Here is a 12,500-nt window from a genome sequence, read left to right on the forward strand (position 1 = left end):
GAATGATTTGGTTTGTAACAGACACATGGGAGCTGCTGATTACACTTGTTGGTCACTGGGGCAGTGTGGGTCAGTCAGCGGTTTATGGAAAATAATGAAACATATCTATCCAAATGGAAATTAAGGAATTTAAGTTGACCAGGGAGAATTGCATAGTGACGACTCTGGGAATGGGATTATTTGTGCCATTAAATGCCAGCCTGTACTTCTGGGACCCGTGTAGTTCTGATTTAAATTCCCTCAGCCTCATATTCTCTGTTATCCCCTGCCACTCAGTCCATATCAGAGATCAAGTCTTCACTCCACCAGCCTCTGATCCTCTCCCCAGTGGCCCTACCAAAGAGCCTATAGCATAAACTCGGGGTCAGCACTCTACCAGCCTTGATCCTTTCCTCTGTGACCTCACCAGTGAGCCTGAAAGCCTAAGCCCAGGGCTTAAAATTCACCCATGTTTGACCCAATGACCTCAATGCAGATTCTTAAGGTTAACCCTTCAATTAAACTCTGTTAGTCTCGGATTTTCTCTCTTAAAACATAAAGCATGTCATGATAGACCAACCTACTTTTTATACATAGTTCAGTAGCTTCCTGGTTAAACTTTTTAGTTTTTTGGGCTACCTATTGGAACTTGGGTCATAAGTCTAAAACCCATCACTAACAAGCGCGGCCACTTTTTTGCATTCTTGAGCCAGACCCTTTACTATTTACATTTACCTTTTCCAGAGCAACTTGCAGTTATCAGAGTTATAGAGTTGTGGTATCTTGGTTTTGCTTGTATTTGAACCCATGACCTTCCAATCAGAAGTCCAACATCTTATCCACTGAACTACCATTTTCTTATAGACCTCATGAACTTTCTCATGAACTACTCTGATGTATTTTGACTAGTTGAGGATCTAGGACCTTGAATATGGTAGTTGATAAATTGACACTTAGAAGCTGCTGACATTTAAGGATGGATTTGGAGAGTTAGGATCACAGGTTGCACGACCAGTTTTGCATTAAAGCACCTAATACTTATCAGTACACCTCTACAATGATGGAGTTGTAATGATTGGACATTTGGTGCCACCCAGATGAGGATCCTTTCGAGTCTGGTTTCTCTCAAGTTTTTTCCTCATGCCATCTCAAGGGAGTTTCCTTGCCACAGTCACCACTGGGCTCACTCATTAGGGATAAACTTACAATTATAGGAACAAACTAATTGACACCAAACTTATACATTCTTTTATAAAAATTAATAACCACTTTATTTCTGTAAAGCTGCTTTGAGACAATGTCCCTTGTTAAAAGCGTTATACCAATAAAATGTAATTAACGGAATTTGTTGGACAGGGCTCTGTCCAATGGGACTTTTATATGGACTTTAATTAATGATTAAGATTAATGAATACTAAAATTAATAAATACTAAAATTCCATTGGTAATACTGACTCTTTCAATGCTGTTAAATGTACTCAGGGGGACCAATCAAATTCAACTAGTCTAAATTGTGCTAACCTCCAAAGCCCTAAATTGAGAGTTTAAACTTTGGCTGCTTTGATTCCTTCTTTTAAGACCCTAACAAAGCCTTAGGTCTAAATCCAGAGCTTAAACTTCACCCCAATCTCACTCACCAATGCCATGATCAATCCTGAGGTTCAAACCTTGATATAAACTTCACCAGTCACTGATTCTTTCTCTGAGAAAAACTTTTTAAAAAAAAGTAGAGTACAAGCTGTACCAGGCAGATTGAATGATCTGCATGTGAGGACACTAATAAATGACAATCAACGCCCAAAGTCACATCAGCCAGCTCTGACAGATCACATCAGCTGTTTATCTTGCAGCTCATATATTACAGATTTATGCACTTCCATATGCTCAATAAAAGCACAAGCTCCATCAGCACTCTTTTTAAAGATGGTTTGAGGTGGTATTATATATTTCTGAAGCTACTTTATCGAACCAGTTAATCATAATTAGCCATTAGTGTGTAATTTATGTAAACATTGTAACTATTTAATAGCTAGTAAAATGAATAAATATAAATGGAGAATATCCGTTGCCATTCTTCATTGACTACTGGTCAAGTAAATATAGGCTATGTTGTGTATGGTATGGAAATGCATAAGGTTTGAAATATTCTATATTAATGCTAATGTAATCTCGAAGTATGAAATAAAAGGTACTCCTTGTGCCACTGACATAGGCTTATAATATATTAGCTTATCATTATATCATACAGTGGAACCTGTTCAACAAAAGAGTTTTGCTGAGACTATTTTAAAAACTGTTTCAGCTAGAGGTAGTCTTCAAGGCATGCTGTAACCGCCTGATGCGCCCATTCCAAGCATTATGCGCAACCTTGCAGACCTCTGTTCTTCAGCAGGCAACTGTTGACCTTTTACCTTATAGGAACACAACACAGTTTAGTAATATATGATGCTGAAATGCCAAGGCCACCGTTTGCCTGGGATGTCTGACTAAGGCAAGTAGCGGAAATCCCTCTTGACCAGCCAGAAGAGTGGGTTTGTATCAACCTGTCACCACTCCGGGGGAGCTGACATAACATACGCCTGGAAGTACTAGAAAGATGAGACGATGCGGTGCTACAGACCCGAGACGCTTTTGAAAATTACAACAATTGAGCAGCTGCTGAGTCAGTGATTCGGGTTTATTTTTAGTGAAAACACGGTCTTGATCTTTGTTCAAGGTTGGGAGGCTGTTAAGGATTAAAGCTCATAGCCAGTTTGGTTAAACACAAAGTACAGAATAGCAATATGGAGTGCATGCTTTGGCTAACCGCATGTCACTTCCAGCTAGCCATATGCCTGTGCTATATCATTTTTGTAGACCTCATAATGTGCCTCCTATTATGCAGGGCAAAAACAAACAAACAAAAGAAAACAATTTCCTATCCCGTGTTTGAGATTCTAGCAGATCTTATGGAGGATGAGGTGAGCTATCGGGTTCCACAAGAGCCTTTATAATACATGGGAATGCTCCATTAGGGGTTCCTGGAATCCAGACGCTAGCATAAATAGCATCCATTTCATATTGGCCTCATTCTATTTGCAAGTTCTCACAGCAACAGATGTATTTGCCATCTTCAAAGTGGGTCAGTAGTACTGTAGTGCTGTAATTTTACTCTCATCCCACACAACTTTAAACAGAATCTCTGTTTGAGGGTTTGTAATCTTGTAAGCATGTTTATTTAATTCTTATTTTTTATCCAGCACTTATGTGTTAAAGGTTGGGTCAGAAATTCATAAGTCGGGAAACACTCGACAATAAATGCCATGTCTGCTCACAATCTGGACGCTTCGATAGATTATCTGTTTGGAGGAGAAACTCAGGAGGCATCATGTTAGCTGTTAATTTACACAGCCGAGTCTTATACAATACTACCCAGGTGTCCTTGGGGGTATGGCTTTAGAGGAATCATTGAACGGAGGCCTTGTGCTTCGTCTGGCTTTTTGAAACAGCTAGCTGGAGCTAATTCCTGTCAAAATCCGTGACTATAGTTTGAAATGGGCATTTCAGTTTAATTTCGTGAAGTTTATGCTGCCTGTTAATTTTTATATAAAGCTATGCAGGGGGTGTGTCTTCATAATATTTAGCTTTAGAGAGATTTATAAATAGGTATTGCCATTGCCATTATTTCTATTTATGAACAGCAATATTCAACATTCATTTTTAGCGTTTCAGATTTAATCACTTTTTCATTGACTATAAGCTTGTATCGAAATCAGATATTGCAAGATTTGTTTTTATAGCGAGGAGTAGTGTTAAAACAAATCAAGAAAACACATTTACGTTTTTTTTCCATTATGGATTGCATGCAGGCTGAAATTGAGTTCTGGTCTCCACAGCAGATGTGGACATGGCATTAATTTTTAGTAGACAATGAGCAAATGAAATGGCTTTTAACAAAGATATATTGTGAATCCCCACTTTATTTAGATTTTACGTAAACATTTTACGCTCCCAGAAAGAAAAAAACAGTTAATGTAGTCCACAAGCCCAGTAAGCTGTTTGTTAGCTACGAAGCCTAGAGCGAACAGACGAAATGTGGCAGGAAGATGTGGGACATAAAGCCTCTGATATGCAGATAGCATGCTTGCCGCAGACATGTAAAATAGGTCTCTGATGCGCTATTAAATTAAGTAATTCTCTTGGCTCTTGTGTCCATGGCTTCAACATACAAGTTCTTATTCCTGCCAGAGTGTTGGCCGATCCAGAAGATCTTTTTTGGTGCAGAGTTTCATGGTGAAAAATTGGAATGTTTCCCATTTGAGGCTTTTCCTCCTTTTTCAGACCAGATCTTATCTGATAAAGCGAAGAGGAGGAAACCATTTAGAGGGGCTGAAGGGGGTGAGGAGACAGACTGGGGGGAAAAAAAGGAAGGATGGCTGGGTTTGTCATTCCTAACAATCTTGCTCATCGTCTTTAGTGCACGTAGGCACAGTTGTCCAAAGGCAGCCGTAGTGGAGTGTGTATATAAAATTACACAAGGGATTTTAAGATTGGAGAATGCATGTTTAGATTTTAGGATTCCAACAGTTTGTTCATGAACGTATAGCATAAGTGCTCATGTCCTCATGTAGAGTCTAGTGACTTTTTGGATCTGGCATCTCCGAATGCCTTTCAGTTTTGTGCCTTTTGTGTCATCCCACACAAGCATTCCCGTGTTACACAAGCCTACACGCTGAGCTAAAACAAACAAAGCTTGCTTTCAAATGAGAAGCGTAATGGTGGTATGTGTCCCATTTAAATGCGGCATGAAATTATGCCAGGCTCTCTATTACAGTTAGTGATAGTCATTTATCAGTTTAGACTGGAACTCAGTAATGAGTTAGGAGTGTGTGGGTGGGAGAAATTGACAAGGTATCCAGTGGGCCACTGTGCTAACACACTTAGTTATTATTTTGGTTTCTATATTAGGAGTAAGTGTGCGTGAGTTTGTCTGTTCGAGGCGGCGCACATGTGTTTTTGTATTCGTCCTATCCATTCTTTCTCAGACAAATACACAAATTAGGCCATGTGAACATTTTTCTGACATCTTTTCTTAAGTCAAGAAAGCCGGACAAACCCTTTTTGTGTTTTTTTGTCTTCTACATAAAGGATTATAAATGAAATTGACTGTAATAGCTTATATTGGGCAGATAAAAAGAGATACACACTATACAGTATTTGGTCAAAAGTATTGGGACACCCGACTTTTCCAGCCATATGTGGTTCTTCCGCTAATTGTTACCATAAAGTTGGAGGCACACAATTGTTTAGGATGTCTTTGAATGTGGGAACAATAAATCTTAACTTTACTTTAAAAATGAGACCCAAACATTTACGGCATTTGGCACACGCCCTTATTCAGGGAAGGGTTTAGGACCTTGCTCAAGGACCCAGCAGTGGCAGCTTGGTGGTGGGGGGATTTGAACCTGTGACCTTCCTATCCAAAGTCCAATGCTTTAACCACTGGGCTACCACCTTATGTTTCAGCATGACTATGTTCATCTGCAAAAAGCAAGATTTATGAAGATACGGGTTGGACTGGAAGATCTTGAGTGGTCTGCTATAGAACTCTGATTTTAAACCTATTGTTAAGCTTTGGAGTGAATTGAAATTGACTGTGACCGAGGCTTCCTCACCTCACATCAGTACCTGACTTTACACAAATCGCCAAAATTACACTGTAATATCTCATGGGAAATAGTTCCAAAAGACTGGATGAAATTATAACAGCAAATGGGGGCTAGATGTGGAATTGGATGTGGAGAAAGCCATAAACTTTTGTCCATGTATGTTTATATATGTATCACATACAAGCCAGGGAATGAAACAGTGAAAGTGTTTCCTACAAAGGAAACCCATTCTCATCTGGTTGACACTGGATAGTGTGATTATACATGAAACTGATACTCATATTCATAAGTTGCTTAAAAGTTCCCGGTTTCACAATTGCACTTTTTGATTACATAGTACAAAGAGCAATTTCTGTATTCAGTATAGTTTTACCTTGAAGTCACTTTGCTGAGTTGTCAGCTGATTAAGGCTTCTGTGCAAAACTGTTTGTAGGTTTTTCAGTTCAGATGTTATCCAAGGAAAACCAACTACAACCATCAGATCACATCACACTGTTATAAATTATTTTCGTATCTTCTTCTTCTTCTTCTTCTTCTTTTTCTTTCGGCTGCTCCCATTAGGGGTCGCCACAGCGGATCATCCGTCTCCATACCACCCTGTCCTCTATATCTGCCTCTTTTACACCAACTACCTGCATGTCTTCCCTCACCACATCCATGAACCTCCTCCTTGGCCTTCCTCTTTTCCTCCTACCTGGTGGCTCCATCTTCAGCATTTTTCTACCAATATAATTCACGTCCCTTCTCTGCACATGTCCAAACCATCTCAATCTCGCCTCCCTCACCTTGTCACCACAACATCCTACATGTGCTGTCCCTCTAATAAACTCATTTCTAATCTTGTCCATCCTCGTCACTCCCAACGAAAACCTCAACATCTTCAGCTCTGCTACCTCCAGCTCCACCTCCTGTCTTTTACTCAATGCCACTGTCTCTAATCCATACAACATCGCAGGTCTCACCACAGTCCTATAAACTTTCCCTTTCATTCTTGCAGATACTCTTCTATCACAAATCACTCCTGTCACTCTTCTCCACCCACTCCACCCTGCCTGCACTCTTTTCTTTACTTCCCTAACACACTCTCCATTACTTTGCACTGTTGACCCCAGGTACCTGAACTCCTCCACCTTCTTCACCTCTTCACCCTGCAACCGCATCACTCCACTGCCCTCCCTCTCATTCACACACATGTACTCTGTCTTACTCCTACTGACTTTCATTCCCCTTCTCTCCAGCGCATATCTCCACCTCTCCAGGCTCTTCTCAACCTGCTCTCTACTCTCACCACAAATCACAATATCATCTGCAAACATCATAGTCCAGGGAGACTCCTGTCTGACCTCGTCCGTCAACCTGTCCATCACCACTGCAAACAGGAAAGGGCTCAGGGCCGATCCTTGATGTAGTCCAACCTTCACCCTGAACCAGTCTGTCGTACCTACTGCACACTTTACTGCCGTCACACTGTCCTCATACATGTCCTGCACCACCCTCAAATACTTCTCTGACACACCTGACTTCCTCATACAATACCACAACTCCTCTCTCGGCACCCTGTCGTACGCTTTCTCTAAATCCACAAATACACAATGCAGCTCCTTCTGTCCTTCTCTATACTTCTCCATCAACATCCTCAAAGCAAATAAGGCATCTGTGGTGCTCTTCCTCGGCATGAAACCATACTGTTGCTCACAGATGGTCACCTCTTCTCTCAGCCTGGCTTCCACTACTCTTTCCCATAACTTAATGGTGTGACTGATCAACTTAATTCCCCTGTAGTTACTGCAGGTTTGCACATCTCCCTTATGCTTAAAGATCGGTACCAGCACACTCCTTCTCCATTCCTCAGGCATCCTCTCCCCTTCCAGAATCCTGTTAAACAATCTGGTTAAAAACTCCACTGCCATCTCTCCTAAACATCTCCACGCTTCTACCGGTATGTCATCTGGTCCAACCGACTTTCCATTCTTCATCCTCTTAATCGCTGCTCTCACTTCCTCCTTACTAATCCTATCTACATCCTGCTTCACCAACTCCACATCCTCCAACCTTCTCTCTCTCTGATTTTCCTCATTCATCAGCTGCTCAAAATACTCCCTCCATCTTCTCAACACACTCTCCTCACTAGTCAACACATTTCCCTCTCCATCCTTTATTGCTCTAACTTGCAGTACATCCTTCCCAGCTCGGTCCCTCTGCTTGGCCAATCGGTATAAATCCTTTTCTCCTTCCTTAGTGTCCAACCTCTTATACAGTTCCTCATATGCCTTTTCCTTGGCTTTCGCCACATCCCTTTTAACCTGCTGCCGCATCTCCTTGTACTCCTGCCTACTTTTCTCATCACTCTGTCGATCCCACTTCTGTTTTGCCAATCTCTTTCCCCTAATGCTCTCCTGCACTTCCTCATTCCACCACCACGTCTCCTTGTCTTGCTTTCTATTTCCAGATGTCACACCAAGTACTTTTCTAGCTGCCTCCCTCATCACTCCTGCGGTAGTTGCCCAATCATCCGGCACCTCTTCACCACCACCAAGCCCCTGTCTGACCTCTTCCCTGAACCTCACACTACACTCTTCCTCCTTCAGTTTCCACCATCTTATTCTTCTTTCAAACCTTACTTTCCTCCTCTTCTTCTTCGCCTCCAAAACCATCCTACAGACCACCATTCGATGCTGTCTAGCTACACTGTCCCCCGCCAACACCTTACAGTCTCCAATCTCCTTCAGGTTGCATCTCCTACACAGAAGATAATCCACCTGTGTGCACCTTCCTCCACTCTTATATGTCACCCTATGATCCTCCTTCTTCTTAAAATACGTGTTCACCACTGCCATTTCCATCCTTTTAGCAAAATCTACCACCATCTGCCCTTCCACATTCCTCTCCTTAAAACCATACCTACCCATCACCTCCTCATCACCTCTGTTCCCTTCACCTACATGCCCATTAAAGTCTGCCCCAATCACCAATCGTTCTTTCCTAGGTACACCATCTACCACTTCATCTAATTCACTCCAGAATCTTTCCTTCTCCTCCATCTCACAGCCAACTTGTGGAGCATAGGCACTGATGACATTTATCATCATCCCTTCAACTTCCACCTTCACGATCATCACCCTATCAGAAACTCTCTTCACCTCCACTACACTCTTACTGTACTCTTCCTTCAGAATCACCCCTACACCATTTCTCTTCCCATCCACACCATGATAAAACAGTTTAAACCCACCTCCAATGTTCCTGGCCTTACTCCCTTTCCACTTGGTCTCCTGAACACACAACACATCTACCTTTCTCCTCTCCATCATATCAGCTATCTCTCTCCCTTTACCCGTCATAGTACCAACATTTAAAGTACCAACCCGAACCTCTACTCTCCTACACTGCTCCTTTTCCTGCCGTCTCTGTAGACGCCTTCCTCCTCTCCTTCTCCTCCTTCGGCCAACAGTAGCCCAATTTCCACCGGTACCCTGTCGGCTAACGATACCTGTGGCGGTCGTTGTTAACCCGGGCCTCGACCGATCCGGTATGAAATTCTCATTTGTGATCCGCATATTTGATTTGGCACATGTTTTACGCTGGATGCCCTTCCTAACGCAACCCTCCCCATTTACCCGGGCTTGGGACCGGCACTAAGAGTACACTGGCTTGTGCCCCCCTAATGGCTGGGTTAAATTATTTTCGTATAGCATACTATAATAATGATTTCAGCATTCTGTGCATCCTTTCATTTAATTTGCGTCTGGATATTTTCTTAGATTTTAGCAAATATTTTCATGTTTTCTAATTGCATTCTTATTTAAATTCAGCTCATACAGGCAATGACCAACTGCTTTCATGTTGTAAGCACTATGTAGAGGGTGGAACCCCAGACTGAGAGCTGTGGGTGGGATGAAGATGAATCCTGATGAAGGAAGATAAAGTATTCTTTGGGACCTGTAAGGCGAAAGTTAGGCAGCAGTTTGGTCATGCTGCCATGGAGGAGGTGTTTGAGTCATCACTGCATTCAACTGCTGGGTTGATTTAGTGCTAGGGCCTAGTGCTGTATGCAAACTGTGTATTTGTGTGTGTACGTGTGTGTGTGTATGTATGTATGTATGTGTGTATATATATATATATATATATATATATATATATATATATATATATATATATATATATATATATATATATATATATATATATATATATACACTCTGTATGTATATAGATAGATAGATATATAGAGATGTATTCGTTTATAATCATACAGTACTTTCTGCAGTTCTTCTTTGTGAGGTAAATGTACAAAAGGAGCAGTAAAATTTTATTAATATATCAACAATAGACCATTATGCATAGGCAAATGGTAATTTTAAACTTTATAGTCATAAATGTTGCATTAAATCAAAATAGCTTTTAATTTATAGTTTGGTAAATGTAGGTAAACTATAAGGGAGTGGTGGCTCGGTGGTCATGGCTATGGGGTACTGATCGAAAGGTTGGCGGATCAAGTTCCAGTATTGCCTTGGGCCCTTAATCAATGCCCTTAACCCTCTGTGCTCCAGGGGTGCTGTACAATAGCTGACCCTGCACTATGACCCCAGCTTCATAACATTGCTGCGATATGCAAAGAAAAACTTTCACTGTACTGTAACATACACGTGACAAGTAAGGAGCATCTTTCATTTGGAATGAAATGGTTAATTGAAGTACACCACATATGCTTGTATGTTCATGTGTAGTAGAATGTTAGAAATGGGATTCCTAAGCCGATCAATGACTGACATGCTTTCTTCCACCACAGAGATTTTTCATTTCCTGATATATTTCTTGAATGCCTTTTTGCTTCCATCCCTGGGGCTGAACTTGATCATTAGGGCGAAATAATAAAGAGAAGATTCGCCTTGACAGTGGGGGAATGCTAGTGATTAGAGCCAGAAGGTGAGGATTGGCTTCATGTGCAGAAATGATGTAGCACATTTACATTAGCACCAGCTGTATATGATATATATACAGAGAGCCGCACTTCATGGGTTTGGTAAAACAAGGTTGTGTGGAAGAGATTCATCTGGGACAGAAGAGAGAGGTGTGTACATATGTGTGTTATCAAGAAGAAGGAAGAAATTAGGAGAGTCAGAATAGAGAAAGGCATGACCAGAATTGTTCACGCTTGTGAATATGTATGACTGCACAGAGCTTAAAAGTGGTGAGCAATGAACTGATGCAAAATAGATATATACATTTCAAGTAAAGGGTGTATTTTTTAAGGTTATAAATGGGTGTAACACTGATGCACACTGTTTTTTTCGTTCCTTGCTCCTCTTCTCCACTGACCTACTTCTAGCAGGCTTGGGGGATGAGGTGAGCAGGATAAGAATTGAAAGTTTCGGTTTTCTCGATCTGTCTGTGTTCTCTCTCTGCAACACTGCTCTTTGGAGCATGCATAGTGGACGTGCTCTGCCTCAAGGCCTGTTTGAGAGTTCTGCGTGTGTGCAGCCAATATCACAGAGATTTAATAGTGTAATTCAATGCAACTAACATGTCTCTGTAACCACACTGCATGCAAAAGTATCCACATGATTTTATCCTTCCCTTCACAAATTTCAGTGTGGATGTCACGCCATCATTTTACCACTAATTAGGGCACATTTACCTACTGCTAGCTGTGAAGGACTCCTCTAGGTATTTAATTGCTGCAAATTGCATTTAAAGGGGCTTAGAACCACTCAAATTATGTGTGTTTTCTGAATTGTCTGGTATAACATATTACTTTAAGGGGGTTAATTCTATAAAAAAATTAAATAAAATAAAAACACAACAGAGATTTCTCTAACATGGTAATAAGTGAATGAGCCTGATGTAGTTGATAATGCAGTGGAGAAGTCGTATCACTTTTGAACATAACGGCATATTTCTAAAGCTACATAATGTATAGACATAGAAGCAGATCACTGCTCACTGGTTCAAGCCTGAGCTCAACTTATTGTCTTGGTGGAGTTATACACATTTTCAGTGTGTTTGTATAAGTTTCCTCAGTGTTCTCTGGTTTTCTCCCTCACACAAACAGGAGGTGAATTTGCTTTAGGCTTAGGTGTGTACCCATGTTTGCATGTAAGCATTTGACATCCCATAAAATTGTATTTCTTCTTTCAGCATTTTCAAGATAAACACAAGCCAAAAGATAAAGAAGGTTTAAAATTAATATTAAATTGAGTGGTCTGGTCTAGAAGAGGCATTTAATTGACCCACTGATTGATTCCTTTTGTTAAAACGCGCATGGTCAGGGGGTTTCCTGCTATTACTTTGTATCCGGTAGTGGAATGAGTTGAACGGGCAATTCATTTAACTCTAAGATTGCTAACTAGAGGTTGACTGATACAAATAGCTAGATAGCATAAGTACACTCCATGTAAAACACTCCATGTAAAATAGTACTGAACTTTAATACAAAAACAAAAAAAGTTACTGAATCATGAAAACGGGCTAAATGAAATAAATATTATATTCGGTAATAATTATATAATAAAATAAATGTTTAATAATTAATTATATAATAATAAATAAATAATAAATAATTAATATATTGCTCTTTATGCACCGGGCAGTCTCACAGAGAGCATGCGTTGTCAGTAGTCTGCCTCTAGAGGCCACTCTTGATAATGACAGCAGGACAGAAGCCGGAAAAACTATCGTTATGGATTTTTGCCCGATAGTTCCAGCAATCGACTATCTGTGCCAATCAATTGCAAAACCGATTACTTTTAATTGTAACTCCAGTACCATGACATGTCCACTTCATTTTCTATGATTATTTGCATTCCAATCTCACAAATTGTCCAGTTTTTGGGCCAGATTGTGTAAAATGAATCTTGTATGATTTATGGGTGT

At 40.6% G+C, this 12,500-nt stretch overlaps 1 protein-coding gene across 4 annotated transcripts in view; it reads left to right on the forward strand.

The window, feature by feature from the left end:
- daam2 (dishevelled associated activator of morphogenesis 2) overlaps positions 1–12,500 on the forward strand; it is a 108,956-nt gene that overhangs the window by 24,791 nt on the left and 71,665 nt on the right. The window lies entirely within an intron of this gene.

This window comes from Silurus aristotelis, assembly GCF_946808225.1.
Source record: "Silurus aristotelis genome assembly, chromosome: 6".
Taxonomy (NCBI): Eukaryota; Metazoa; Chordata; class Actinopteri; order Siluriformes; family Siluridae; genus Silurus; species Silurus aristotelis.